Source organism: Tamandua tetradactyla, chromosome 19, assembly GCF_023851605.1.
Source record: "Tamandua tetradactyla isolate mTamTet1 chromosome 19, mTamTet1.pri, whole genome shotgun sequence".
Classification (NCBI taxonomy): domain Eukaryota; kingdom Metazoa; phylum Chordata; class Mammalia; order Pilosa; family Myrmecophagidae; genus Tamandua; species Tamandua tetradactyla.
In genome coordinates this window covers 73,804,912-73,831,772 of record NC_135345.1, presented here as the reverse complement: position 1 = coordinate 73,831,772, position 26,861 = coordinate 73,804,912, and the positions used below count along the sequence as shown (strand labels likewise).

The 26,861-nt window shown below is 42.2% G+C and overlaps 1 protein-coding gene across 7 annotated transcripts in view; it reads right to left on the bottom strand.

Annotated features, from left to right (window-relative positions):
- The window catches only part of LOC143663323 (mitogen-activated protein kinase kinase kinase 9-like), an 80,472-nt gene extending 56,533 nt beyond the window's left edge, over positions 1-23,939 (bottom strand). For 5 of the 7 annotated variants that reach the window (XR_013165901.1, XM_077137069.1, XM_077137068.1 and 2 more), the window contains exons 1-6: positions 23,846-23,939; positions 22,163-22,251; positions 18,925-18,988; positions 18,052-18,132; positions 8,664-8,717; positions 4,212-4,286 (exon numbers count right to left, since the gene is read on the bottom strand). The gene's annotated coding sequence lies outside the window, so the exon portion shown is untranslated. Of the gene's footprint in view, positions 1-4,211; positions 4,287-4,461; positions 4,477-8,663; positions 8,718-18,051; positions 18,133-18,924; positions 18,989-22,162; positions 22,252-23,845 lie in introns of those variants that run through there. The other 2 variants (XR_013165899.1, XR_013165900.1) reach the window with 2 other exon arrangements.
- Positions 23,940-26,861: the final 2,922 nt, after the last annotated feature.

Sequence of the window (26,861 nt, the reverse complement as noted above, 5' to 3'; positions counted from 1 at the left end):
CAAAACCTAGAAGCCAAGCCAAGCAATATTATGAATCTCATTTTATAGATGAGTGAACTGAGGATCTGAGAAGTTAAATGACTTATCCAAGACCACACAGCTAGTGAGCAAAACAGCCAACAGCTGAATTTTCTTCATGACTCCTAGACAGGTGTTTGATTCAAGTACAACATACTGCCTCTAGGGGTCCTCAGTGATGGCTGCTGTGCCCAGGTGCCTTATATGGCCAGCTCTGGGCTTTCTGAGCTACATCCCCTCTGCCTTAATGGGCCCCTGGGATGGGTGGTGATTCTCACCCAGTAGCCAACAGGGCAGGGCTCTGCTTGGTGTTCTTGTCCTCAACACATATCACTGAGCTAACGTGAGAGAGAGTTTCCACTCCTCTTGTTGAAAAAATAAATGAATAAAAATACCCAAAATGGTATTCTCAGTCTGTTTCTCTATAACACACACATCTCAGCTCAAGGGGGAACTTGCAAACTTGAAGAAGAGAATCCCAAGTGTGAGGAAAGTTGGCTGATGTCATTGAATCCGGGCCTAAGCTTCACCATTCCAGGTTAGCGATCATCTCTGATCACCCCATAGGAAGAGAACTCACTAGCATACTGTCACTTTCTTTTGACAAGTCACATCAAAGAAGCCAAAATAATTTGAAAATAAAATAATTGTTCAAAAGATACAATTTCTTACCACCCAATTGGCTGCTGGAAAGTAACAAGAAGTTGCTAGTGTGAAGTGGCTCTGACTTCCATGCTGCCTTTTGGTAGAGATTGGGATTCCTGGGGCAGTACCTTGGACAGATCACCAAGGCACAATAATTGCCAAGGTGCTGCCACCATCCCATACTCCTAGTTCATACATTCATTCAGCAAATATTTATTGAGCTCCTACTTGGTGCCAATGTTCTGTGTTAAGTGCTGAGAGATGTGGCAATGACAAAGGCAAGCATGGCCTTTGCCCTCCCAGAGCTTCCTATATCATTACTTTAAAGAAATTCTTCCTTGTTCTCAAGATTTCAGATCACACTGCAAAGAACTGAGGGTTAGAGAGATCCTGAGGGCTGTGAAGACAATAAACTTTCACATATGCATAAAAGGGGACAGAAGAATGAAAAAAAGGAGCATCCTAACCAATGTTTCAAGGGCTTGGACATGCATGTAATATCTTGTGGATTTATAAAATATTCCAGAAAAAAAAGGAAAACTGTATATTAACTGATATATTGACTGAATTCTTGACTTAGAATGTGCCTACTTACTATCCCTCTGTGGCTTTTCACTACTGCCTCTATTTTCTCTTTTCTATCACCAATTATCTAGACTCTGGCTCTTCAAAGTGTGGTCCATGGATCAGACACATGGCCATTGCCTGTGAGCTTATTAGAAATGTAGAAACTCTACCCTCACCCCAGTTTCGTGAGACACTATCTGATTTTAACAGGATCTCTGGTGATCTCTGTGCAAGTCAAAGTTTGAGAAGTCCTGATCTATGAAGTCTGATGTCCCATAAATTTATAAATGTAAACCTCAATTGAAAAAAAGAGTTATTTTTGAAATTCCTTTCTGATCTCATTAACCACCCAGAGACAGTACCTATGGGACTCTGGGAAACCCTTATTTGGAATGTCCCCCTGAAAGTATATTGATAAAATCAGTCTCCTGTTTTGTGTTTGTTTGTACCAAGAGAACTCCCTTGGCATTGAGTATTATTGCTTTGTTTTGTTTTTTTTAAGATCAAACACTCAAGCTTCAAACTGGAAGAATAAAATTGAAGCTGAAGCACAAGGTGGCAGCTCTGCCTCTCAGCTTCTTAGAGAATGCCAAATGATTTCAGGGTGACAAGTACCACAAAGAAAAGAGCTCAGTCCTCAGAGCAAGACACTAGAATTACAGTCTTGGGTCTGCCACCAAAAATTTATAACTTTGGATAAATCACTTAACTTTTCCGAGATTCAAGTTTCCTCATCTATAAAATATTATCATTGAATTAGGCAAACTCTGAGGTCATCTCCAGTTAAAAGATTCTGGAAAGTTCAAATAAAATGTTTTATCATTTCCCTTTTTTCATTTCTTCTTCACAGAATAACCAAAACTGGGGTTAGGGAAGAGGGAGGTGTATAAAGACTATTCTCACTGATGGTTAGATCAAGACTTTCACAAGTATTGCAACAATATTTGTTAGCTAAGGTTCTCGACCTTCCTTTCCTCACATTTTTCTCCTGCTTCTCAGAAGAAACTGGTTTTGCAGACTTGCACATGACAACTTCCTACTAGGTCATCTAAAAGCAGGAATGAATTTTAATAATTATTCTTTCTGTACACATCTGTGTGGGGATCTCTGGCTGACTGCAGTTATGCTCTCTTGGGTACAGTTGAGGTGTGATCTGGAGGCCCAACACCAGAACTTTTTCCTGCCCAACAATCCCAACAGACCAGGGGAAGAGGCATCCAGTTCACAGGTCACCCTGGACATTGAGGATACTTGACAAACTTGACCCTAAAGGTGACTTATTGGAGTTCCAAAGAAGTGTAAGAGAGCCAATCAGTGTGGGTGAACTTCCTAACGAGGTAGTTTATTGTTATCTGCTTATGGTTATCTTGACTTTAAAAAGGAGAATATCACAGGCAGTACAATGGTGGCTCAGTGGCAGAATTCTTGCCTGCTATGCAGGAGACCTGGGTTTGATTCCCGGAGCCTGTCCATGCCAAAATAATAATAATAAATAAATAAATAAATAAATAAATAAATAAATAAACAAATACATAAATAAGAAGGATGGAAAGTTATAATAAATTTATTCAATTTTAGGCATTGAGCATATTTGGGGTTTAGGATGTACAATGACTTGTGTTCATGGTGGTGGCATAAAGTTCAACATGTTCAAGAGAACATTTAATTCCTATGGATATTAAATATTATCACCTTAATTCAGATGCACACCCTTGAACCAATAATGACTAAGTTCCTCATTCCTCTGAGTGGCCCTTGGAAGTAAACGGGCAGGTAGAGGTGAGCTTCCTTTTGAGTGAAGTAGTCTGGAGGGAGCTAAGCCCATTGGAACTGGCAGGATGGAAAAGAATGCTAAGAGGAGGGCCTGGGAGATGGCATGGCGGGGCTCCACACACCCTGCTTGCTCACATCATGCTGAGGCTGAACCAAGCCTTTGACTCTCCACAGAAGCAAATCAAGATGGGATTCTAGCAGCACACAGGCCACGGTTCAGCCAAATCCATCTCAGGGAGAATTATGGTATGATGAGAGGGCCAAAATATGGCATAAAGCCAGGAAGCAGGGCCTATTTCTTCCTTTTCTGTCTCCTGTACCCAGGTGGTGGGTTGAATTATGTGTCCCAGCAAATACAGGCCCTTAATCTTAACCCACATTCCTGCAGGTGCATACCCACTGTAAACCTCTTGATGAACTTATTTTTAAAGAATCAAATGAGGGCAGATATTAATCTGGATTCCTGGAGGCCTTTAAGATGAGAACCTAGGAGGCACAGAGGCCAGAAAGAGAAGATATCGCCACATGACAGGAAGCAGATATACAAGCCAAGGGATTCCCAAAGATGCTGGCAGCCAGCCTGCCAGATCACAACTGACCTCTGGAGGAAGCAAGCCTTCTAGCCTCTGAAACCAAGTACCAGTTCTTGTGGTTTAAGCCAACCCAAGGTGTGGGATTTGTGATTGCAACCAGGGAAACTAAGACACCCATGACATAGGACTCTTGCCCTTATTATTTAAGGCAAGGTTATAGAGGATTTGGAAAAGCCAGGCTTTCAATTCCTCTCCCCACCCCAAAAGCCACCAGAACCCTCATGCCCACCCCACCCCCCTGTGCACCTCGGGAGGCTCCCTCTGGACTTTGGAACTTGCCTTCACCACCTCTTTGGCAACCCTACCACTGCAAAAGGCAGAAACACAGCATCTCTGCACAGATGCCAGGAACAGAAGGGACAGGGTATGCATGCATGTCATTTAATTTTTTTTTAATTCTTCACAATAGTTTTTCCCAGCTCTAGAAATCCACCCTGTCTATTCTTCCATATGGGGAAGATACTACAGAGTCTCTGAAGAGGTGAGTGGAGTGAAAAGAGGAAGATTAAGACAGGGGCAACAGCCAAAGCACACTTACTCAAAAGCAAGATCTCCAAACATAATTGGCTGCCCCCAGCCCAACACCACTCTCGGAATGGAATCAGCAGTACTCACCTATATCAAGATTTACTTCCTTTAAAAAATATCTTGCTACTTGACACGGTCTTGATCTGACTGGATTTTGCATACCTTTAAGAAAAAAGCAGGGCAGAGATGGTAATGACATTGAAAAGCACAAGTAGGATATGCTACGCAGCTGTGGTTGTTCAATTGTTTTAACTGCATGAAAGAAAAACATCTTATATCATGACTCAGTACACACACACACACAACTGAAAGAAAAGTTTCATGGAAAAACAGTTACTTTTGCTACGCGTGTTGCAATCTGATATTTTGTATGTTACTTCCTCTCGTTTTTTTAAGAATTCTGAGCCACATACTGGATTTCATAGCTCATTACTGATGAGGTATTCTGCAGAAAATGCCAGGATATTGATTAGAAGGGATTCCTTCCCAATTGCTATTTGAAAGCTATTGCATGGCATTTTTTTTTGACACAACATCTAGTTCACCAGTGCTGAGAGCACTTTCTTGCATGTGCTGGTATCAACACGGCAGCAGAATAAAGCTTCCCAGCAATATAGGTCACTGTGTCACAAAGAACCCATCTGTGGCATAGTGCCCAGGGAGTAAGCAAGGGGCCATGTCACCATGGAAACATGTCACTGGCCTCTGTGTTCTCTGCTTCAGTCACCATGACCTGGCGCCCTTTTAAAAGAGCCAGCCCTGGTAGATGACTAAGACATATGAGGGACAAAAATCCCGGCCAAGCCCTGATTCAGCGCCACCGAGGCATACCCGTAAATAAGAACAAAACAACAGCTCTCAGAAAAACAATCTAGAACACAGGCTGCCAGAGGCTACAGCATGGAGGCTGCCTGCATTCCCATCAAATGCAAAGCTTATGCAGTAAAATCCAGCAAGTTAGAAGGAGTCCATCTCCCAGAGTTCAGGATCATTTAAAATAATGAGAGCCAAAAATCTCTAAAGAAAAAAAAATATCAGGCTGTGTGGAATTCTAAGCCAAGATCTGTACACAGCCAGGGCCATGGCTGGTATTTCAAGGGGGCAGCGGTCCCCAGTTTCCTGAAGCCATCAACCAGCCACACTGCCAACTGTTGACCTGTGCTACCATGTTCTGTGCCCCAGCTACATGCAGGAACACGCGCGGTCTCTGCATTCACGGAGTGTTAGGTCCAGAGTGGGGGGAGATGAAGATTCATCTAATAACCATGCAAATGAATGTAAATTGCCAGCTATGGCACATGCTATGAAGAGAAGATGCAATGAGAGCTTGGGGTGGGGGTGGGGGGTCTGCTGATCTAATGTGGGGGAATAGAAAAGGTGTCCTGAGGAAGGGTTGTCTGTGTTGGGGGGTCCAGAAGTGGGAAGGTGTTAACCAGGGAGGATGGTGGATATTCTTGGCAGAGGCCCAGCTGGTCCAAAGGCCCTGAGCTGTGGCCAATCAGAACATTCAAGAAACTAAAAAGAAGGCCAGATGTGCATTTCTCCACCCTATTCATGGTGGTGGTGGTGGTGATGGGCTGAGGGAGATGTTTTTAAATGAAGAAAGATAAACAGTGGAATGAGGCAAACGTGGAGAAATAGCCAGAGTCAAGTTTTTCAGAACATGACCTTTAAGTTGTCCTTGATGAGAATTTTGGTTTCTATCAACAGTAGAAAGCCACTGTAACACTTTACAAGGAACTCCTCCCCCCTTCACATCTGTAAATAACCTAAAGGATGAGAGTGGCATTGACTACAAATATAAGTACAGTCCAAAGGTCAGGGAAGGGGGACATACCTGAGGAGAGGGCTATGTCAAAGCAGGGCTCCAGAGAGAATGCCATGGGGGCCCCCAGAACAGAGGGGAGCACCTGGATCCACAGGCTGGGGTCCCACCACTGCAAGCCAGAGCTGCATGGCAGACCACACCCAGTCAAGAAGACAAAAATCACCAGCAAGCTCTGCTGAGCTTCCTTCTGTGAGGACATGTCTACTCTGTGCCTGTCTGACCCTGAGCCCAAGAGAGCTGTGGGGTTCTTCCTATTATTACTGGAGCCTGGGAAAAGGGCAGTCAGCTTCTCCTCTCTCCATCTTCATGGCAGTTGTTCCTGAGACACCAGAAGTGAAACCTTGCAAAGAAACCTCTGCTTTGCTTTTTTATTTTTTAACTTTTTTTTATTGTGTAGTATAACATATATACAAAGCAAAGAAGAGAAAAAGCAATAATTTTCAAAGCACTCTTCAAGTGGTTACAGGACAGATTCCAGAATTTGTCATGGGCTACCACATGAACCTCTCCTATTTTTCCTTCTAGCTGCTCCAGAATACAGGAGGCTAGAGGGCTTAAATATTTTTTATCATCATAATCGACTTTTTTCCTTCTTTTTTGTGAACAATAACATATATACAAAAAAGCTATAAATTTCAAAGCACAGCACCACAATTAGTTGTAGAACATATGTCAGACTTTCACATGGATTACAGTTTCATAATTTTAGGTTTTTACTTCTAGCTGCTCTAAAATACTGGAGACTCAAAGAGGTATCAATTTAATGATTCAGCATTCATATTCAGTTGTTAAGTCCTATCTTTTATGTATAATTCCACCATCACTTTTGACCTTTCCATACCTCTCTTTGGGGTTGTTTGGGCTATGGCAATTCTAAATTTTTGCTATTGGAAGGGTCTGTCACTAATTTGTGGTAGAGGGGATGGAACTATCTGATGTTCTGGAGAGGCTTGGCTGGGTTTCAAGACTTATTTGGACCAGGGACCCATCTGGAGGTGGTAGGTTTCTGAAAAGTTACTCTAGTGCCTGGAATCCTTGTGGAATCTTAAATATTGCCCTAGGTGTTCTTTAGGATTTTCTGGAATGGTCCTGGTTGGGGGTTGGCAGGTTAGGTAGCAAGGTCTACCTGAAGCTTGCATAAGAGCAACCTCTAGAGTAACCTCTCAACTCTATTTGAACTCTCTCTGCCACTGATACTTTATTAATTACACTTCTTTTACCCCTTTTGGTCAGGATGGAATTGTTGATCACATGGTGCTAGGTCTGGATTCATCCCTGGGAGTCATCTTCCATGTTGCCAGGGAGACTTTCACCCCTGGATTTCATGGCCTATGTAGTGGGGAGGGCAATGATTTCAGTTTCTGCTTTGCTTTTGTTTATTTATTTTCCTTTCAGTAATAGGTTCCTAAAAATCCTCAGGGCAACACAGTTGGTTATAAAGGAAATGAAGGAGGGCCTTCATTGGGGTTTTTTGAAACTCAAGAGATACCCAAACCTCAAAGGGGTGTGAAATAAGCCCAACAGTTATAAGCCCATGTGACCTCGACGCGGTCACGGAGGCATCTCACTAAGGAGAAATGGGCAGCTCTTTCTCCACTGGCTCCATCACAGTTCCCTCCCTTCCAGGCCTCAGGAAGGGGCCTCTTCCTTCTCCTTAGACACAGACCTGCCTCATCATGGGGGACCTCAGAGTTGCACTGTGTCCACAGAAAACCCTGAAGTACGTCAAGAAAAACAGGACAGAAGAGACACTCCATCAGAGAGTAAAAATCTGTCCATCCAGGATGAAAGCACTGAACAAAGCATGTGCTTCTTCCTCGACAGCTGATACCCCTTGATGGCTGTCAATGTCACTTGATCTGCTCAGATCTGCTCTTCCTGGAGTGTTACCACCAGTTCCCTGCCCTCCCAGACATTCAAGTGAACTCTGAGAATGCTTCAGCAGAGATCTTTAATGGGATTTTAACAAAGTTGTTTATTCTGGGGACTTGATGAAGCTAAACCCCCTGGGAATTGAAAAACTCAGGAAGTAGGAGGGAGGGAAGCAGACAGAGGGAGGAGAAAGGTGACCAAGTTAAAGTACCAGAAGCCAGGAATTCCCACACTGGGTGGTGCAGCAGCAGCGGCTGGAGAAGATGCTAAAAATAGCAGTTTTCAGGAGTGATTACTACGGGTTCAAATTCAGTAGGTCTGGAGAGGGGACTGGGAATTTGCATTTTAATCAAGCACCCCAATGTGATTCTCAAGCAGCCCATCATCTCACTTACATTTGAGAAGATCAGCATCCCCAAATTCTTCTTGGATCACCAAGAAGTGGCATTTAACCTGAAAGAGCAGTGGCCCAGACTCCTACTTGTTCTAGCTGGTGGCATCAGTCATGAACTTAGCTTTTCTGAGCCTCATTTTCACCACGCATTTTTAAAGGGAAAGGGTGTAGCAATGTCTAATTCATAGGGTTCTGGGGAGGAGTAAATGAGATTAAATGACATGCAAGCATTTAGCATGGGACCTGCTCATTGTAAACATTTCCCTCCCTCCCTTCCTGCTTGCCTGCCTTCATTCCTCCTTCCTTCCTTCTGAACATCACTCTCAAAGCTCTGCATTGCCTTTTCACTACTGAGTTACTAGATCAAATCCTCTAAATCACAGAGATGCCAGGAAATGGTGTTAAACATTCTAAAAGCAAATAAAAGAGCCTTAATACTCCTTACCTCTAGCAGAAAGGGTCCAGGCACCCCCTTTACCAGGTTCTCGCGTCAACATGCCTAGAAGAAAATTAAGGAATTCACATCCTAGTTAACAAAGCAATTCTCTCCCCTCTAGCCTTTTACATTTATCTCTCCCTGCCTGCCTTCTCCCCACTTGTATCTCCAACTCCCCATCAAAATTCCAACACAGAAGCCTTGACTCTTCTCAAACATCCAGACTAGACAGGGGAAATCCAGACAGTTCCAAATTGGCCAACACTTGACTTGAGAACAACTGTGTATGAACACAGTGATCTGGTCAAAAGTCACCTTTCTACTGCTGCTGACCTCCAGCCCCCACCCCCACCCCACATCCTGCCTCCCCCCAACCCCCCCAGAAACACATAGAGCTGTGACAGGGCCTAGTGCCCCCTTCTCGTGGCACTAGAGAGTCCTGGCCAGTCCTGGCATCTGAACTGTGTGTTCACAGAGCAACATGTGAGAACACTCGGAGCATTGACTGGAACATGCAGTGTTCACTGCATGTTAGTATCCCATGACATTGGTGTGGGAGCACAACTCTCCTCACTGGCACCTGCCACTGTAGGGGCTGAGGATGGAGGTCAGGGGAGGTGCTTGGGGGACACTGGATGGTTCAAAAAGGCCACTGCTAGATTTCATCATGCAATTTCCCATTGAAATCACGGTTTACAGCTTCTGGAGCAAGCCTAATGAAACAACATTTGCAATCTCCCAATCACTTTAAATAGATGAATCCACTTAATACTCTCCACCTTCACTTCCCCCCCCCCGCCCCCAGGAGGAAGTGAGCTACAATTTTAGGCGAAGAAACTGAGGCACAGGGGGCTTAAGTCACTTAAAACTCTAGTCACATGATAGAAGCTGGAAGAACCAAGCTGCAAACCCAGGACTGCTGCTGTCAGTGTTTTAAAGACAATGCTCTAATCAGACAGGTTCTTAAACTTTAGCAAGCTTCAGAATCATCTGAAGGTTTTTTAAAACACAAGTTTGTGATTCAGTAAAGTCTCAGATGGGGTTCCAGAATCCGCATTTTAATAAGTTCCCAGGTGGTGCTGATGCTGGTCCAGGGACCCTACTTAGAGACTTTTCACAGAAATGTTTTCAACCCCAGGCTGCACACTAGCATCACCAGGAAAACCTTTATTATTACCAATACCTAGAACTTTCACCCTAACTACTGTTTTGTTTATAAATAACAGTTTTATCAAGCTATAATTCAATTACCACAAGCAGCTTTTAGTATGTTCACAAAGTTGTACATAGGTCAGCACTCTCTAATTCCAAAACATTTTTTTATCATCCCAAATGAGAAACTCCATACTCATTAAGCAGCCCCTCACCAACTTCTCCTTCTTCCAGGCCCTGGCAACAACTAATTTGCTTTCTGTCTCTATGGCTTTGCCTATTCTGGACATTTCAAATAAATGGAATCAGGGCGGTAGGATGGTGGCTCAGTGGCAGAGTTCTTGCCTGCCACCTGGGTTCATTTCCTGGTGCCTGCCCATGAAAATTAATTAATTAAATTAATTAATTAAAATGGAATCATACAGTATGTGGTCTTTTGTGTCTGACATTGGTCACTGCTTTCAAGGTTTATCTGTATTGTGGCATGTATCAAAAGTTTATTCTTTTTATAGCCAAAAATAGTCTGCTGTATGGATATACCACTTTCATTTATCAATCCTCAGTCAGGGGACTCTTGACTTGTTCCTACGTTTTAGCTATTGTGAATACTGTTGCTATGATGATTCATGTCCAAGCTTTTATGTTGGCCCAGGTTCTGGTTTAATTGGGTCTTGGGGCAGCCAGATCCATGGGTATTTTTGTAAAGCCCCCATGGGGGATGGCAGTGTGCAGTCAGGGTTGAGAAGAACTGTTTAGAAACTTCTTGCTCAGGCCTGCAAGGGAAGTTCAGTGGGAGAACTCTCCCCTGCCATGCAGGAAACCCCAGTTTGATTCCCAACTCATGTACTCCCCCCCCCAAAAATTCAACACATAGTGCTGCAATAACATGGTCACAAGGAAAATGAATGAAATGTGACCCCCACCATACAGCATACAAAAAAAAAAACACAACTAGAAACTTATTGCTCAAACTGTGGTCCCTGGCCCTGCAGCACCAGCAGCCACTGGGAACGCATTAGAAATAAAGGCTCTCTCTTGGCCCAGCCCACAGCTACTGAGTTAGAACCCATATCTTGTCATGACATTCAGGTATTCCATGTGCTCATTAAGGTTCGAGAAGAACATGTTTAAAGAGCTAGTCTGGCCTCTTATCTACCAAGCATAATATTATTCCTTTGAAAAAATGTACAAAAAGCTCCATTTATTAGGACTGACTTTATGCCCTGCACAAAATTCCATATGAAATTTAGGGCAGAGAGGGTGGCATGTGAGTTTCCTGGAATGCCCAAGGTCTAGGACAGTGCATAACCCAGGTATGAGATAAAGACTCATTGAATCAAAACATCAGGGCACCTCTAGAGCCCTCTTGGAGCTTGCAGTGAGTCAGTACTCAGAAACAGGGAACACCAGCCCTGTGGGGGTGGCAACACCTAGAAACACACAGCATAAAGGAAGCTTCTGCATGGTGACTATCTAGGTCAGTTGCACGGATCCCCTGGGGTCTGGAGCGGGAAGAAAACTCTGAGTTTCTCTTACTGGGCTCTGTTTCCCCAGCAGTAGATCTCAGAATCAAGGCTTTCAACCCACATGCGTGGGTTAAAAAAAAAAAAGCACACAGGGCAATTCAGAGGCCCCCCTGCACCCATGGCAAGTGAAGCAAAAAACAGGAAGGAGCAAACCACTTCCAAGCCAGGAAACAAGACTAGGGTCTTGCAGTGCCAGCCAAAACCAGTAAAATGCAGTGCCTATTTGACAGAGCTGGAAGCATGGCGTGGGAAATGGGTAGGAGCAGTAGAGGAAATGGGCATGCATCCCCCAGGTTAGAGCCCTTTAGAGTCAAAGGGGCTGGATTCTGTGTTCAGCTGATGCTCAGAAAATTTTCACCTTTAATAGAGGTATATTAATAGTGGTAGCACCAGCAGCTATATTTAGCCAATATTCACGTGCCTGGCAGAACTAAACTCTAAAAGGCGTGTGTCACCTGCCTATTTTATGGATGAAAAACAATACAATTGAGGCTCGAAGAGTTTAAGTGCTTTGTTCTAGGGTATATTGCTGGTAAACTAGAGTCAATTCAAACCCAAGTCCGTCTGCTTCTGAAGGTCACTCTAGCTTCCCCATGTTGCAATGTGTGCTTGCATTCCTGTGCTCCATTCTACAGATGAGAAGACTGATGCCAGACAGCACCTCACACCTGGACCAAGGGCACACAGCTGGGTCAGACAAGTCACATCTTTTTTTCTTCATAAGAAGCAGGGATGTTTATGGGATAATGGTAGAACAAAAGATTCTGGAAATCTTAGTGGTAGAAACTGTAACAGGTAGTCTGGTCTAACTGAGATAGAGGTGTTAAGGGAAGGACTTGGGTTGACCTGTCCCTGTCACTTGTGCTCACAGTTAGGTCTTCAGGAGCACCCACAAGCAAGAGAAAGTGTTTTCTTTGATACGCCCCAGTTGGCCGAGTCAATGACTCAATAATTAAACTGACCTCTCTGCTAGCTGCCAGATGTGTCAAACAAACCTTCCTCCAAGGTTGTGGGGGTTTCTGCCTCTCTCCCCTCTCTTTACAATCTTGTTTTGGCATTGATCCTTGACTTCATCTACCAACTGACTCTCTCTCATGGGATAAAACAACATGTTGCAAAATAGCTAACTAATGCCTCTAAGTTGTTCTTTTGTAGGGGCCATGTCATTTCACTAAAGGATCTTCAAGGCTGAACCAAAGTCCTTGCAAATAGGACTTTACTGAGATGGTGCTGGTGTGCTCCTTTGGTAGCACCAGGTCCATCTGCCTGTTGATGGATCACCAACATCACTCAACAATCCTCTCTTTTCACAGCTGCCAATTTACCCTGGCTGTGGGTTTCTGAGTTCTCTGCCTCTGGTCCCAGGGTCTGTGTCCAGCCTCTGCCCCAGCCTGGCATGCTCATCCTCCCTGAGGCATGTTTCCACCTTCCTGCTTCATCTCTTACTCAGGCCATGAGGTCTTTCCTCTACCTGAAGGGGTCTTCTACCCTCTAGTTCCCTCAGCAACAAGACTCACCCCCTCCTCTAGGATTTTATTTTCATCTCCCCTTTGGTCTCTATCATGACACAGAGAACCACACCTTATAAAAAATATGATTCAGTAAATTTTTTTGAATGCTGTTCTGTGCTAGGAACTTCAGGGAACACAAAGATAAACAGAAATTAGTTTTTGCCCTTAGAGAGATCAGATCGAATTAGAGAGATAGATAAATAACATAAATGGACATAATAACATTATGTTGTGGTATACCTTGTTTTTTTTTCTTTGTTTCATGACTCCATCTACCAACTCCCTCATTTGTGAGAAAATTATCATTCAAATTAACTAACTAAATATGGCTAAGTTAGCCTGCAACAGGGAGCAGATAATTTCCACTAAAGGTAAATAGAAGAATTCCAAAAGCTTAGACTCCAAAAAAGTCTGGCAGTTCCTCAAAGAGTTGACCTAAGAATTTCAGTACTAGGTATATACTCAAGAGAATTGTCCACACAAAAATTTGTGTACAAATGTTCATAGGAGCAATGTCCATAAAAGGCAAAAAGGAGAAATAACCCATTGTTTCATCAACTGATGAGTGGATAAACAAATGTGGTATATTCAGCCATAAAAAGGAATATAGCACTGTTACATGCTATAATGTATGTGGGGAGGTCTGGACATGCTGATTTTTCAGGGCCCCATGTGTATCATTTTTACCAGTCCCCAGATACCATAGGGGGCATATGATGAGGTAAAGATTCTCACAGACACTTTGATGGTTGTGGGAAAATTTATCAGATAAGGCATCACTTCTTCCTGTCATTTCTAGCATCACAGTATTTTATAACTCATCTTGTCCATAAGATTTCAAAATATGTTCCTGTATGTCCAGGACTGAGGAGACTTCTGGGACATAAGATTCTCAATGCTAAATCTGGGAAAGTCCTGGGCAGACTGGGACAACTGGTCACCCCTGCTCCTGAGGAACTGCAAGCAATAGATAAAAGATGTCCAGTCCACAATATCAGCTGGTTCCCACCTACAACCACAGCCTCTCTGTTGTATCTCTTTTCCATACTGGGATTTGCCAATACTTCTGCTTACAACTGAAAAAGATTTTGAAAAATGAGTGTCCAAGCCATCATTCTCCTGAAGTTTCTCATCAGCCGAAGTCCAGGAGTTTCAGAGACTCAGCATTTTGAGGGAGGAAAGGAGTCTAATGGATACAATAGGTTCTCAGCATTGAGAGAGATACACAGGGCTTGGTGCTCTCAGTTTTTAGTTGGAGCCTGAAAGTGTTTTTTTTTAAACAAAAGCTATCTGGTGAAATCCAGGAGTGGACAATGCTGATACCCTGGATTGGAAAGGGCTGAATTCTTGACTGCATCCATCAATACTGCTCTACCAATCAGCAAAGGAATCTCAAAGCAGAGAAGCTGGAACTGAAAGGAAAGATCTGAAATTTAACCCCTTTGAAACCTGAGAGCTGTATGGATAGTTTCTAAGACTCTATCCAGCTCCAACTTTCTGTGATCCTACACTTTGATGGTGTTCCATCAAATAAACCTTGCTTCTCATTTCCAGAAGCATATTAAACTCACACTCAGGGTTAATCAGAAGGCCAAAAAGTATTAACTCTGTCCTCTACATTAGCCCTTGTGCTGGTTTGAAAGGATGTATGTCCCCTAGAAAAGCCATGTTTTAATCTAAATCCCATTTCATAAAGGCATAATAATCCCTATTCAACACTGTATGTTTGAAACTGTAATCAGAGCATCTCCCTGGAGATGTGATTTAATCAAGAGTGGTTGTTATGCTGGACTAGGTGATGACATACCTCCACCCATTTGGGTGGGTCTTGATTAGTTTCTGAAGTCCTATGAAAAAGGAAACATTTTGGAGAGTGGGAGATTCAGATAGAGCAAAGCAGAACAACATAGCCATGAGAAGCAGAGTCCACCAGCCAGCGACCTTTGGAGATGAAGAAGGAAAATACTTCCCAGGGAGCTTCATGAAACAGGAAGCCAGGAGAAGAAGCTGGCATATGATGTCATGTTCAGTGTGTGCCCTTCCAGATGAGAGAGGAATCCTGACTGTGTTCACCATGTGCCTTCTCACTTGAGAGAGAAGCCCTGAACTTCATCAGCCTTCTTGAACTAAGGTATCTTTCCCTGGATGCCTTTGGTTGGACATTTCTATACACTTGTTGTAATTGGGACATTTTCTCAGCCTTAGAACCATAAACTAGCAATTTATTAACTTCCCCTTTTTAAAATCCATTCTGTTTCTGGTATATTGCATTCCTGCAGCTAGCAAACTAGAACAGGTTTTGGTACCAGAGAGTGGGGTGCTGCTGCAGTTTGCAAATACCAAACATATAGGAATGGCTTTTTAAATGGATAAGGGGGAGAATCTGGAGAAGTTGTGAGAAAACTGATAGAGAAGGCCTAGAATTTTGAAGAGACAGTTGTAGAAATGTGGACTCTAAAGAAACTTCTGATAAAGCCTTAGACAGAAATGAGCCATGTGTTATTATAGACCAGAAGGAAGACTAGCCTTGTTTTAAAATGGCAGATAACCTGGCAAAATTGACTAGTGGATTTGGCTGGAAGGTAGATTTTAAAATCCATGAACTTGGATGTTTAGCACAAGAGATCTTCAAATCAAATGTGGAAAGTGCAGCCTGGTTTCTCCTCATAGCTTATAATGAAATGTAACAGGAGAGAGAGAAGCTGAAAACTGAACTTGTGGGTACAAAGAAACTAGAAATTGACGTCCTGGAAAATTCTGGGCTTCCAGGAAGGGAGACCCCAGAGAATAGTGCTTCATATGAGGATTTGACCAGATGTGGAACAAGTCAACCATTTCAGAGAAAGCCAGGATCAGACATGGAGTTATCCAGGAAGGATTTGTGGAAACTCCTTATGTCTGATGGGCACAATCCAAGGCTACTACATAGAAAGCCAACGATAGTGCTGTGAGATCTGTATAAACAGAGCCACTGCCAGGCAGGACTGGGGGGTTCAGAGAAGGGACACATTGGAGGAAAAATAACTTCAGAGGCAAAACCATGGAGGCTGAGGTCTGAAGTCAAGAAGCCCTGGGCCAAGAGAGCAGACCCACCCAAGCCTGTGGAGAGGGTGAGTTTGTCCCAAAGGCACAGGGTGGGCCTTCCACCTCATTGCAGTGGAAGAGTCATGCTGCTTCAGGCCTTGGAGAGGGTGAAGTACATTCCTTGGGGTTTGGGGAAAACCTGACTGCCACCACATGGAGGGATTGAGCATGTGCCCCAGAGATGGCAGAGAGCCTGTGTGCAGCCCTGATGCTTGGAGAGGGTGGAGCTGGGGAAAAGATGATCTCACCAATGCCCCCAAGGTTGCATTCAGAGAAAGGCAGGTCTCTGTGTAAGCCCTTGGAAAGGGTGGGACTGCCGCTTTCAGAGACCCTGAGGATAAACGATTCTCAGACTTTGAAATCTAATGACTTTGCCCTGCAGGTTTTCAAAACTGTATGGGTCCAGTTACCCCTGTGTTCTTTCCTTCCTATGGAAATGGGTATATATACCCCATGACAATTCCTCCTTTGTATGTTGACAGCAAATAACTTGCTATGAGTTTTCAAAGGTCCAGAGTAAATGGAGAAAATTTACCTTTGGACTGTTCATGCCTTCAACTAACTCTGATGAGACTTTGTACTGATTTTAATCTTGGATTAATCTTGTATTTGAAATGTTACCAGAATGGCTTAAGATTCTTTGATACTGTTATAGAACGAATGTATTTTGTATTGGGGAAAACGTCTTTTTTAAGGTCCAGAGGGTGAAATGTGATGGTTTGAAAGGATGCATGTCCCCTAGAAAAACCGTGTTTTAATCTAAATCCCATTTCATAAAGGTAGAAGAATCCCTATTCAATACTGTATGTTTGAAACTGTAATCATCTCCCTGGAGATGTGATTTAATCAAGAGTGTTTGTTATGCTGGATTAGGTGACAACATGTCTCTACCCATTTGGGTGGGTTTTGCTTAGTTTCTGAAGTCCTACAAAAGAGGAAACATTTTGGAGAATGGGAGAGTCAGATAGAACAAAGCAGAACAACATAGCCACTAGAAGAAGCTTCACCAGCCAGCGACCTTTGGAGGTGAAGAAGGAAAATACCTCCCAGGGAGCTTCATGAAACAGGAAGCCAGGGGAAGCTAGCAGATGACACCATGTTCAGCATTTGCCTTTCCAGATAAGAGAGGAACTCTGACTGTGTTCACCATGTGCCTTTCCAGATGACAGAGAAACTCTGACTGTGTTCCCCATGTGCCCTTCCACTTGAGAGAGAAACCCTGAACTTCATTGGCCTTCTTGAACCAAGGTATCTTTCCCTGGATGCCTTTGGTTGGTTGGATACTTCTATAGACTTGTTGTAATTGGGACATTTTCTCGGCCTTAGAACTGTAAAATTGCAACTTATTAAATTCCCCTTTTAAAAAGCCATTCTGTTCCTGGTATATTGCATTCTGGAAGCTAGCAAACTAGAACAGCCCTCAAGCAAACCAAGTGGGAATTTGGTAGACAGACAGTCCAGCCTCTCTGCCCATCAGTTGGGAAAATTTTGAGGCATGTTTTACTGTCTTCCAAAGTTCTCCAACAGAGCTGCATCTGGTATGGTTTATTTCTGCTCACCTCTTCACTCCCCTAGTAGTATGTTCAGGGATTACATCCCAATTAAAATATATGCACTAAACTCATCATCTAAGGGTCTGCTTTGGAGGCCACCCAAACACTGGTATGGAAATGGACATAGCAATGCCAGAAAAAAGAAAAGAAAAGAAAGAAGGAAAGAGAGAAGAAGGGAAGGAAGGAGGGAAGAAAAAGAAACAGAGGGAAGAAGAAAAGAGCCATTCTATGAGACATGCCCAATGCAGAGCTCAGGACTTGTTGGACAATAGGGGTTGGCAATTTATCATGCTAGAGGTGTTTATTTCTCAAAATTTAATTGTCCTGAACAATGCATCAAGTGTATAATTTATGTAAATGTAATTAAAAGGCATGAATTAAAAGAAATGAATGTGCAGTCATTTATAAAACATAAAGGGTTCCATGTTTGATTTTTTTTGGTATGGTCAGGCACCCAGAATCAAACCAGTTCTCCAGCATGGCAGGCAAGAACTCTGCCGCTGAGCCACCATGGTCCGCCCTTCATGTTTGCTTTTAAAACCTTATGATTAAATGAATAAAAGCTACTTACTTAAAAAGGCCTGGTTCTCTACCCCACACTTCCAAAGATGTTTACAGGCAGCTGGTGTTGAAGTATGGAATGCCAACATGGCTTTTTTTTAATAAAAAAAAAACAAAACAAGAAAGGACATGGCATGTTAAATACCATTCATGTTTTCAGTTTTTCCTTCAGGTATTTACCTATGCATATGCAACCTCATACCAAACAGATTTACATTTACACATGGTATGAATGTTCTTAAAGTGTTGTTGGAATGGTATCCCCTTCCCTCACACTTTGCAGACATCACTAATCTATCTAGGCCCTGTTTCTGATAAAAATCAGTCTCACAATTCTTCTCAACACTCCAGGTATTGACTACCCATTTATCAGAGCTGGATTCACCTAAAAACTTATTTGTATTCCTTGAGTAACTAGTCCTTGAGCCTAGTTACTAGGCCGAAGGGACTCTGCAAACTTCCACACCTAGTTTCAGTAATGACCTCCTGCCTTCACTGGTGAACCTAATCTATATCTGGCAACACTTAAGGACTTAAAAAAAAAACATTTGTTGGTATCTAGCTTTGTAAGTGTTCCTGACTTTTTTCTGGATGTTGGGAAATTATAGTGATAAGGGTGTTTTTATCTCAATGATATTCCAGTCTAATGTTTATACAAGGGTATATAGGCAGCATTGCTCACTGACTTTATTCTTAAGTCTTAGAGGTAATTTTTTTATTTAACTCAGATGTGTTCAGCATATAGCTTCCATTATCATCACAAATTTCAAAATCAGATTTTTTTGGCTACAATACTAATGGCACAGTTCATTATTGAATGACTCTCATGCACACACCCTCACATGTGCACACACAACAGGTAGTTAGAAAAGAAGTATCTGACCTCCTTCTGGGTGCCAATCACATAAAATGTCTTTCCTTCAAACTTCAATTTGCAGACATCTGGCCTAAGAAAAGGAAATCTCTTTGGGTGAGAAGAAAAACAAATGGCAGTTAAACAAGGTACCTGGCTTTCCCATAGGAAAGGCTGGAATCTGGCTGACTCACAAATAGGAGTTAGGCTGACACACAAATGCCAAGCAGACTGCAACATAACTAGATATTATCTTATCATTGGTGAAGGCCTAATGAGCAGCAAAGAGCCCCAGGTGAAATATACAGCATTTTTTTCCCCCAGGAGAGGATACGTAGGCAACTCAGAATTACTTACTGCATTTTTTTACATTTAGCCTGCACATTTCTACTATAGCACTCTAGAGATTAATGTTCATGAGTGAGCATTAATGACCAAAACAGTATGAACTGCCCAGCCCATTTGACAAAGTGGGAAGAAGGTGATTCTTTTCATTTTGGCTAATGAAGTGATATGAATTCATAGTACCTTTCTCTCTCATTTCAAAACCATCTCCAAGAATCACATACACCACAGTGCAAAATTTTCACTCTTACCCTCCCCATTTAGAAAGGAACTCATTTATAAAAAGAAATAACTTATTATGTATTCAGATGCAAAAGAAATTGTGAGATCAATGTGAGGAATGACAAATTGTGTTCAAAAGAGTGGTTTTAGGGTTCATGCTAAGGAGCTGCTTGATAAAAACCTGCCTAAAATGTAACTCCAGGTCACTTCCTTGGTGGGAAGATAAATGTAAGGAGAAGGGAAAGAATTCTAGTTTTGTTCCTTTGGTCTAATTTCCATATAGTGATGTGTTGCCCCATGTGCTTTTTCAAGAAGAAAATGAGCAGTGAGATCACATTAATCTCTTTTAATTTAGTTAAAAGGGTTAGTGCAAGGGACAAAGTTCAGTGGAAGTTTTAAACACAAAACCCAGGTATGATTAATGTGGAGAGACAATATGTTTTGCTATCAAGAACACAGTTGTTTTAAACACATGTGTCTAAGCAGAGACTGGGAGGGATGGAGTCAACCTCATCACCAAACCAGATGCACCAATAAGATGTAGACAAAATGCAGAGCTCAGAAGCAAATAGTCCAGAGAATGTCCATCTCAACACTTCGGTGCTCCCAGGAAAAAGATGAGGCCCAAGGAGGGGAGAAACTGTCAACTAACCTGAACTTGAGACTTGTCATGTTCTATTTTAACTACTCCAGGGTTCAGGCAATTCAGAATCCTAAGGATCTAGCTCCCTTCAGTACCTGGAAGACTTTTATAGGATAGAGAAAATTCCCAAATTATGCATCTTCTCCTCCATCAGTAGGAATCTACAGGGATTCCTATTCTGAAATGGACTGAAGGATTTTTAATAATTGGAGCTTCTCTGCAAGCTGCTGAAAATACAGAGAAAAAAACCAGATAATGGCACCACTTTATAGTTTACAAATCACAGCCTATCACAAAGCCCTCTCACATGAATTATTTCATTTGTTTCTTCCCCATCTACTTCCTTCCCTGTAAGGCGGCCAGATATTACTGATCCCCATTTTATGGATAAGTTAACAGACTCAGAGATGCCCAGAGGTTTATTAAAGGCAAATAAGAATTCTGAGAATGCTAATTTTGGAAGAAAAGAGCAAGAAGACACAGAGAGGGCTCAAAAGTATGAATTGAGTAAGAGGTAAATAGAGAGGGCAAGGAAGCTATTTAGAGAAATCAAGGATCTTAGAAAGGTAGGTGTGATCAGAGAAAGGAGAGGCAGGTGTATGGAGTGTAGTGTGGCATTAGCTGAAGGCTGCAAATCTAGTAGAGAAGGTTTGAAAGCAAGGCAGTTGCTAAAAAGAATGTGCTAAAAGGATAGTGGGGGAGGAGGGACTTGATAAAGAGGTGCTGGAAGAAATCCTGAAGGCAACAGAACCAAGAAACTGAGGTTCACGGAGATGCAAGAATGTGTTTCCTGCACAGAGTTGGGGGGAGTCAATTGTCTCATTGAGGAAGAGCTTCAGACTCAAAGGCTCAGACTGCAGGAGTCAGCCCACCACCCAGTGAGATGCATGGATGACAAACCTGTCAGGGGCTGTCCAGGAGGGAACTGAGTCAAGGTGTAAGTACAAGCAAGACTAAGCTTTTACAAAGTTCCGATGCATATGTGGCATTCAGCCTTTCTCATGCTTTACCAAAATCATTTTTCCCCTTGAATGGACATAATCCATCCCCCCATTTCTTTACTGAAGAACATTTACTTTACTTTACAAAGAACTTTACTTCACAACCTAGAACTCACATTTCCTCAAGTCATGTGCTCATGCAGATTACCCCCTTCTGAGCCTAAAGAGGATGACTCTTGATTGGATCAACCCAGTCACATCTCATTCTTCTCCATAGGTATTGACTTAAGAAGAAGGGGCATGTGACCTAAGCCTGGCCAATTAGATATGCAGGAAATTCCTACAGAGCTTTGGAAAAGTTGTCCTTGTTTTTAAGGAGACAATGGAGGGGGCTGCTCTCTGAAAGCCTTGGTTATACTATATACAGTGAATGAAGAGGTGGTGGCCAGAACTACATTGCCATCTCCTGACCAAAGGCCTGGGGACAGAAGCCAATGCACTGAGATAGCAGCAAAGAAAATGGTGTTACTGGACAGTGAAGTTAAGTGCCCCCTGGGACTACCCTACTTCTGGAACCTTTGAGAGATGAGATAATCACTCCTCTTATTTGTAAGCCATTGTGAGTAAGCATTCCTGCAACTTTTAGACAAAAGCATCATCCCTGATGCACAGGGTAACGAAGTCTGAGAGTGCAAAGTATTCTACAGAATAGAAGAGTATAAAGAATGAGGGACAAAGAGTAAGTCCTGGGGATATTGAGAAAACTTGTCCCTTCATCCCAGCCCTGACCCACAAGGTAGGTATCCTTTTGGTCAGAGCAGCAGAAGGTAGCAGGAGGAACCTCTGGACATATTCTTTCTGGAGGTTGAGCCCTGAGCCCGGGACACATCCCATATCTCCTGAGTCAAGCTGCCTCAGCTTGACAAACCCACTTTCCCATGACATAAAGGGCAAACTAAGCTGGGTTTCACTCACAGATGAGAAATCCCTTTATGATGAAATTCTGAGACAAAGGAACAGATACTAGGCATTCTACACGACATTTCCAAAGCAAGCCAAAAGAAACAAAACAAGATTAAGAGAAATAGCACACAGGTTTTCCAAAAAAAGCACTCACCATTTTATCAAATAGATTCTCTTATTTCCCTGGAATACCACAAAGCCTGCAGCAGTGAATCCTAAAAATGTTGTTGTGCCTGTTGAATCCTAAAAAAAGTAAAAATAAAGACCTATTTGGATTAGGGGAAAAAAGAAAATAAACAATAAATGGTATGCTTATTTGCCTTCATACTAGTTTCAGGTTAATTCCAATGGTTCTAACAATAAACTAAGTTTCTGAGACCTAAGGGCAGAACTTCCAAAATTTGGGTGGAGGTCTGAGAATACATGGTTTTGAGTAACAGACCTTTCACCTGTCAAGGAACTCCTGGGAAAATACAGATTAATCCCAAACTATTCTGGCAACTTTCGAGTGTCTGCGGGGCTGCCTGAGCTCTCAGATCTGCCATGCAGTGTGGGTAAACTGTGCTTGGTGGTCATTAGCTCTCCAATGCAATGAAACCAAACCATGGATGCCTAATCTAATTTGACTCAATCTCGCACAAGACTTCTGGCAATTTCCAAATAAAGATATGCCCAGAAAAGTCTATTTGCTTCCAGCCTAGAACAGAACAATGCAATATCTCATAGATAAATGACGGGAAAGTAACCAAAAACTAAATAACAATTACTTAATAAGATTAGTCTCTAAATCATGAATAAAATAACCAGAGAGGCCACATCTGTGGATAAAAACAATTTGCCAAATGGAATAATCTGATTTATACTATTACTAGGAAAGGACAGCTGACAAATATTCTAAAATAATTAGGTGGGCAGTAAAAGAAGTAGCTACCGACAAGCAGCACCACTTTTCTGCCTTCTTGAATGCTGAAATCATCTGGTAAACTTTAAAAAATAATAACATATTGTCCTCATCCCCAGGGAGTCTGATAGAATTGGTATGAGGTGTTTCCTGGGCATCAAGGTTTTATGAATCTCTCGAGGTATTTCATAAGTAGCCTATGTTGAGAATTATAGAACTAGTGATTTCTCAAATCTTATTAGCCATTCTCATCTGGGTAAAGAAATATTACAGTACAAATCAAAAACTTATTTTTAAGAGTTTGACTGATATAGCTTAGTTCAGACTTAGTATCGGTGTCTGGTTGGAACTTGGTTAGTTTAGGAAATGGAAAGGAGAACAATTTGCATAAAATCTGTCTGGAAAACATGTGCTTCATGCCTTGGGAACATATTAAAAAGGCAGATTCCCCAAAAGCACCCCCAGCAATTCTGAGTCATTTGTTGGGGGGTGAGGCAGGTGAGTTTGATGCAGATGGTCTGTATTTGGACACTCAGGAGAAATACTGACCATTAGATAATGAGTAAAGGAATTTTAAAAAAATAACCCTAACGCCAAAATAAAATTTGAAGTCTTTTTTTTTTCTTCTACTTTCCCATTTTTTTGAGACTGCATTTCTGATAGACAGTGGTCTTGAAAGTCAATCTGTTTGGGTGCTGTTATTCTCAGGGATAAAACCATCCACTTGATGAATGAATCCATGTCTGACTTTAGGAAAATGTGGCTTCAAACAGCAATTAGTGAGCAATTAGAAGACTCCAGTGAAGGGAACAAACTGCCAAAACATGTCCCTGGCAGTACATTGTTGTCCCTGCCTGTGGGTCAGGCTGTGGAAATGTCCTAGAGGTGTCTACCAAGCTGAATGCTAATTTTCATTTTGTGCAAAACAATCATTACCTGGTGCCCTGCAGTGAAGGGTGGTTACCTTGCACAGGTGCAGATCCATCCCATAGGTTTCCAACATGTGAGCTCTCAGGGGCAAATTAAATTCGGCAACTGATGGGCTCTGGCCTCTAAAATCACAAAATAAAAGTATAGGGAGTTCATAAGGAAAATACTAGAAACACAGAGCCCTTTTGTTCAATAAAGTATAACGTTCTAAACTGAAGAAAGAGGGAAATCCCTACATAAATACTCAGCAGGGGGTGGGCCATGGTGGCTAGCAAGCAGAGTTCTCTTTTTTTTGCCTGCCCATGCAAAAAAAAAAATAGTCATCAGGAAGACTGATGGCTGTTTCTCAGCATGAGGAGTCCTTTACAAAAGGATCTGAGCTAAGGCTCCCTGGCTAATGGCTCCATAATAAAGCCATCCATAAAGCTGAGTTCTCCAATGATCCACACAGTTAATCAAGGTTATCAAGTTACCAATAAAATAGACACTTGCAATTCAGTTTTAATATGAACTAAAGCTCAGCATCTCTTCTCTCCTGCTTAGTTAAGATTATCCAGTGTAAATGGCATTCCGTCCTGCTCAGCGTAGAAGATGAGTAATGATGTTATGCCATCAGCAAGCCTAAACAGAGCCACCAGGTAAGAACTGTCAACCATTCCATGGGAGAGCCCTGGATTTTTAAAGGAAACCTCAGGTCACTGCTGTCCTCCAAGATAGTAAACAAGGTCTTGCCCTCCGAAGAGGAGAAACAGAAAAGGCTACAAATATAGTTGGTGGTACAAAGCCTTTTCAGGGCTATTTCTAAACCAGGATTGCCCAGCATTTCAAAGACCCCACTTTGACTTTACATTAGCATCCTACATGTACCTTAGAGAATCTGAACCACCCCAGGATAATTATATAACACCTGCTCCCCACCCTAATGACCAAGAAGAGTTTCCCAAGGAAACCAAACCAACAGGAATTCACTTTTATTTTCAAAATGTAAAATTATATTACAGTATCAATCTTTCTCTACCCCAGTTCCTCCCCAGAAATGGATTGCTCCTGAAGCCAGCTAGAATCAGCACACCTATAAACCATACACATTCACCCCAAAGCCTCTCAGAACCTTCTCTTTACCTTTAATATTCTGAAATTTCATTCTGTATGTCCAGGGAACCTCCTTATTTATGTGTCCTTTCAAACCAACAATTCCTATCTTTCTTTGACCATTTCTTTGATTCTTTTCTTTCCTTCCCTATCTCCTTTGCCACCCCCAGCCATCCCCTCAGTTCTCTCTTTTGAGACATCCTAGCAATAGATTATTTTGAAACTGCAAGGTCTAGCATACATATCTTTTAACATTTGTTTCAAACTTTGAATCTCTGCCTTTTATACTACATTCTGAGCTATTTTTTAATTCAAACTCCCAGTGTGCTAATTTATTCCTCAGCTGTGTGCATCTGCTTTCCATCTATTTTTTTAAATATCAATTAAATATTTCATTTCCAATATATCTATTTGGTTCTCTGAAATAGCAGCCTGTTCTTATTTTATGGACATAAATTCCTCTTATCCCTCTGAGGATGTCCACTATCTCTCTTTTAAAGTCCAATCATGTTTGTTCCATTATTGCTGCTTCCTTGGTGAAGGTGGTTTTACTTATGGAGTCAGAGTCTCTCTTCCATTGAGTTGATGCTTCCTTAAGTTTTTGGTGATTTTTGGTGGTGCACCTATCTTTGTATCTAATGTATCTGTTTAATGCAGGAGCCTCCAGATATGGGAAGGAAAGGGGAGCTGTGCCATGCAGAAAGGGCAATGTCAGTAGTGTGATTTCTGCACTGAAGGCTCTACCTCCTCCAGCTACTGCCCACACCCAGGGTGCCTCCAATCCAAGCACCCACACTTAATGCTCCTGGTTAGGAGCAAACACTACTGCTGTCTATCGTTCAGCATAAAAGAACCAGGAAGAAGGGGCCAATGGTACCCAGCCACTCCATGTGCTGTTGCCCACTGTCTTAGCTTCCTGGGATGCTATGACAAATGCCACAAACTGGCTTTGGCTTTAACAATAAGAATTTATTGTCTCAGGGTTTCAGAGGCCAGAAGGCTTGATTCCTCCTAGTGTCAGCAGTGTTCTGGCTGGCTGGTAATCCTTGGGATCCTTGGATTTCTATCACACCAAGATGTCCTCTCCTTTCTCTTCCAGTTCTGCTGAATTCTAGCTTCCAGCTCTTCTCCTTGGCTTTCTCTTCTACAAATCCTTCAGTAATAAGGATTTGGCTGGCCAGACTGTTTTAGTTTATTAATGCTGCTGGAAATGCAATATACCAGAAGTGGGTTGGCTTTCCTAAAGGGAATTTATTAAATTACAAATTTACAGTTTTAAGACCATGAAGATGTCCAAACTAAGGCATCCAGGTAAAGATACCTTGACTGAAGAAGGTCTGATGGTCCAGAACACTTCTTTTAGTTGAGAAGGCATGTGGGTGACATCTGCTGGTCTTGTGGCTTCTGGTTTTCTGAGAGCTTCCCCAGGCACACTTTCCTTCTGCATCTCTAAACATCTCTGTGTTGTCTCTGAAGCTTTTTTTCCAAGATGGTTCCCTCTTAAAGGACTCCAGTAAGCAACCCACCTGGCATGGGTAGAGATACATCTCCAGGGAAACAACTTAATCAAAAAGCTTCCATCCAGCAATATTGAATCAGGATTAAAGAACATGCTTTTTCTGGGGTACACAACAGTTTCAAACCAGCACATTCAACCCTCTGGACCCTCAAAATACATTCTTTACATGTACTAAATGCATTCATTCCATTAAAATATCACAAAGCCTTAAGCCATTCCTGTAACAATATGAATACAATACAAAGTCAAAACCAGTAAAAAAAATCTCATCAAAGTCACTACAGATATGGTCTATCCTTAGGCAAAATTCTCCTCTGACTCTGGACCTATAAAACTCAGAATCTGCTGAGTTTATCTGCTACCAATGTACAAAGAAGGATAGTCATAGGATACATATTCCCATTTCAGTAG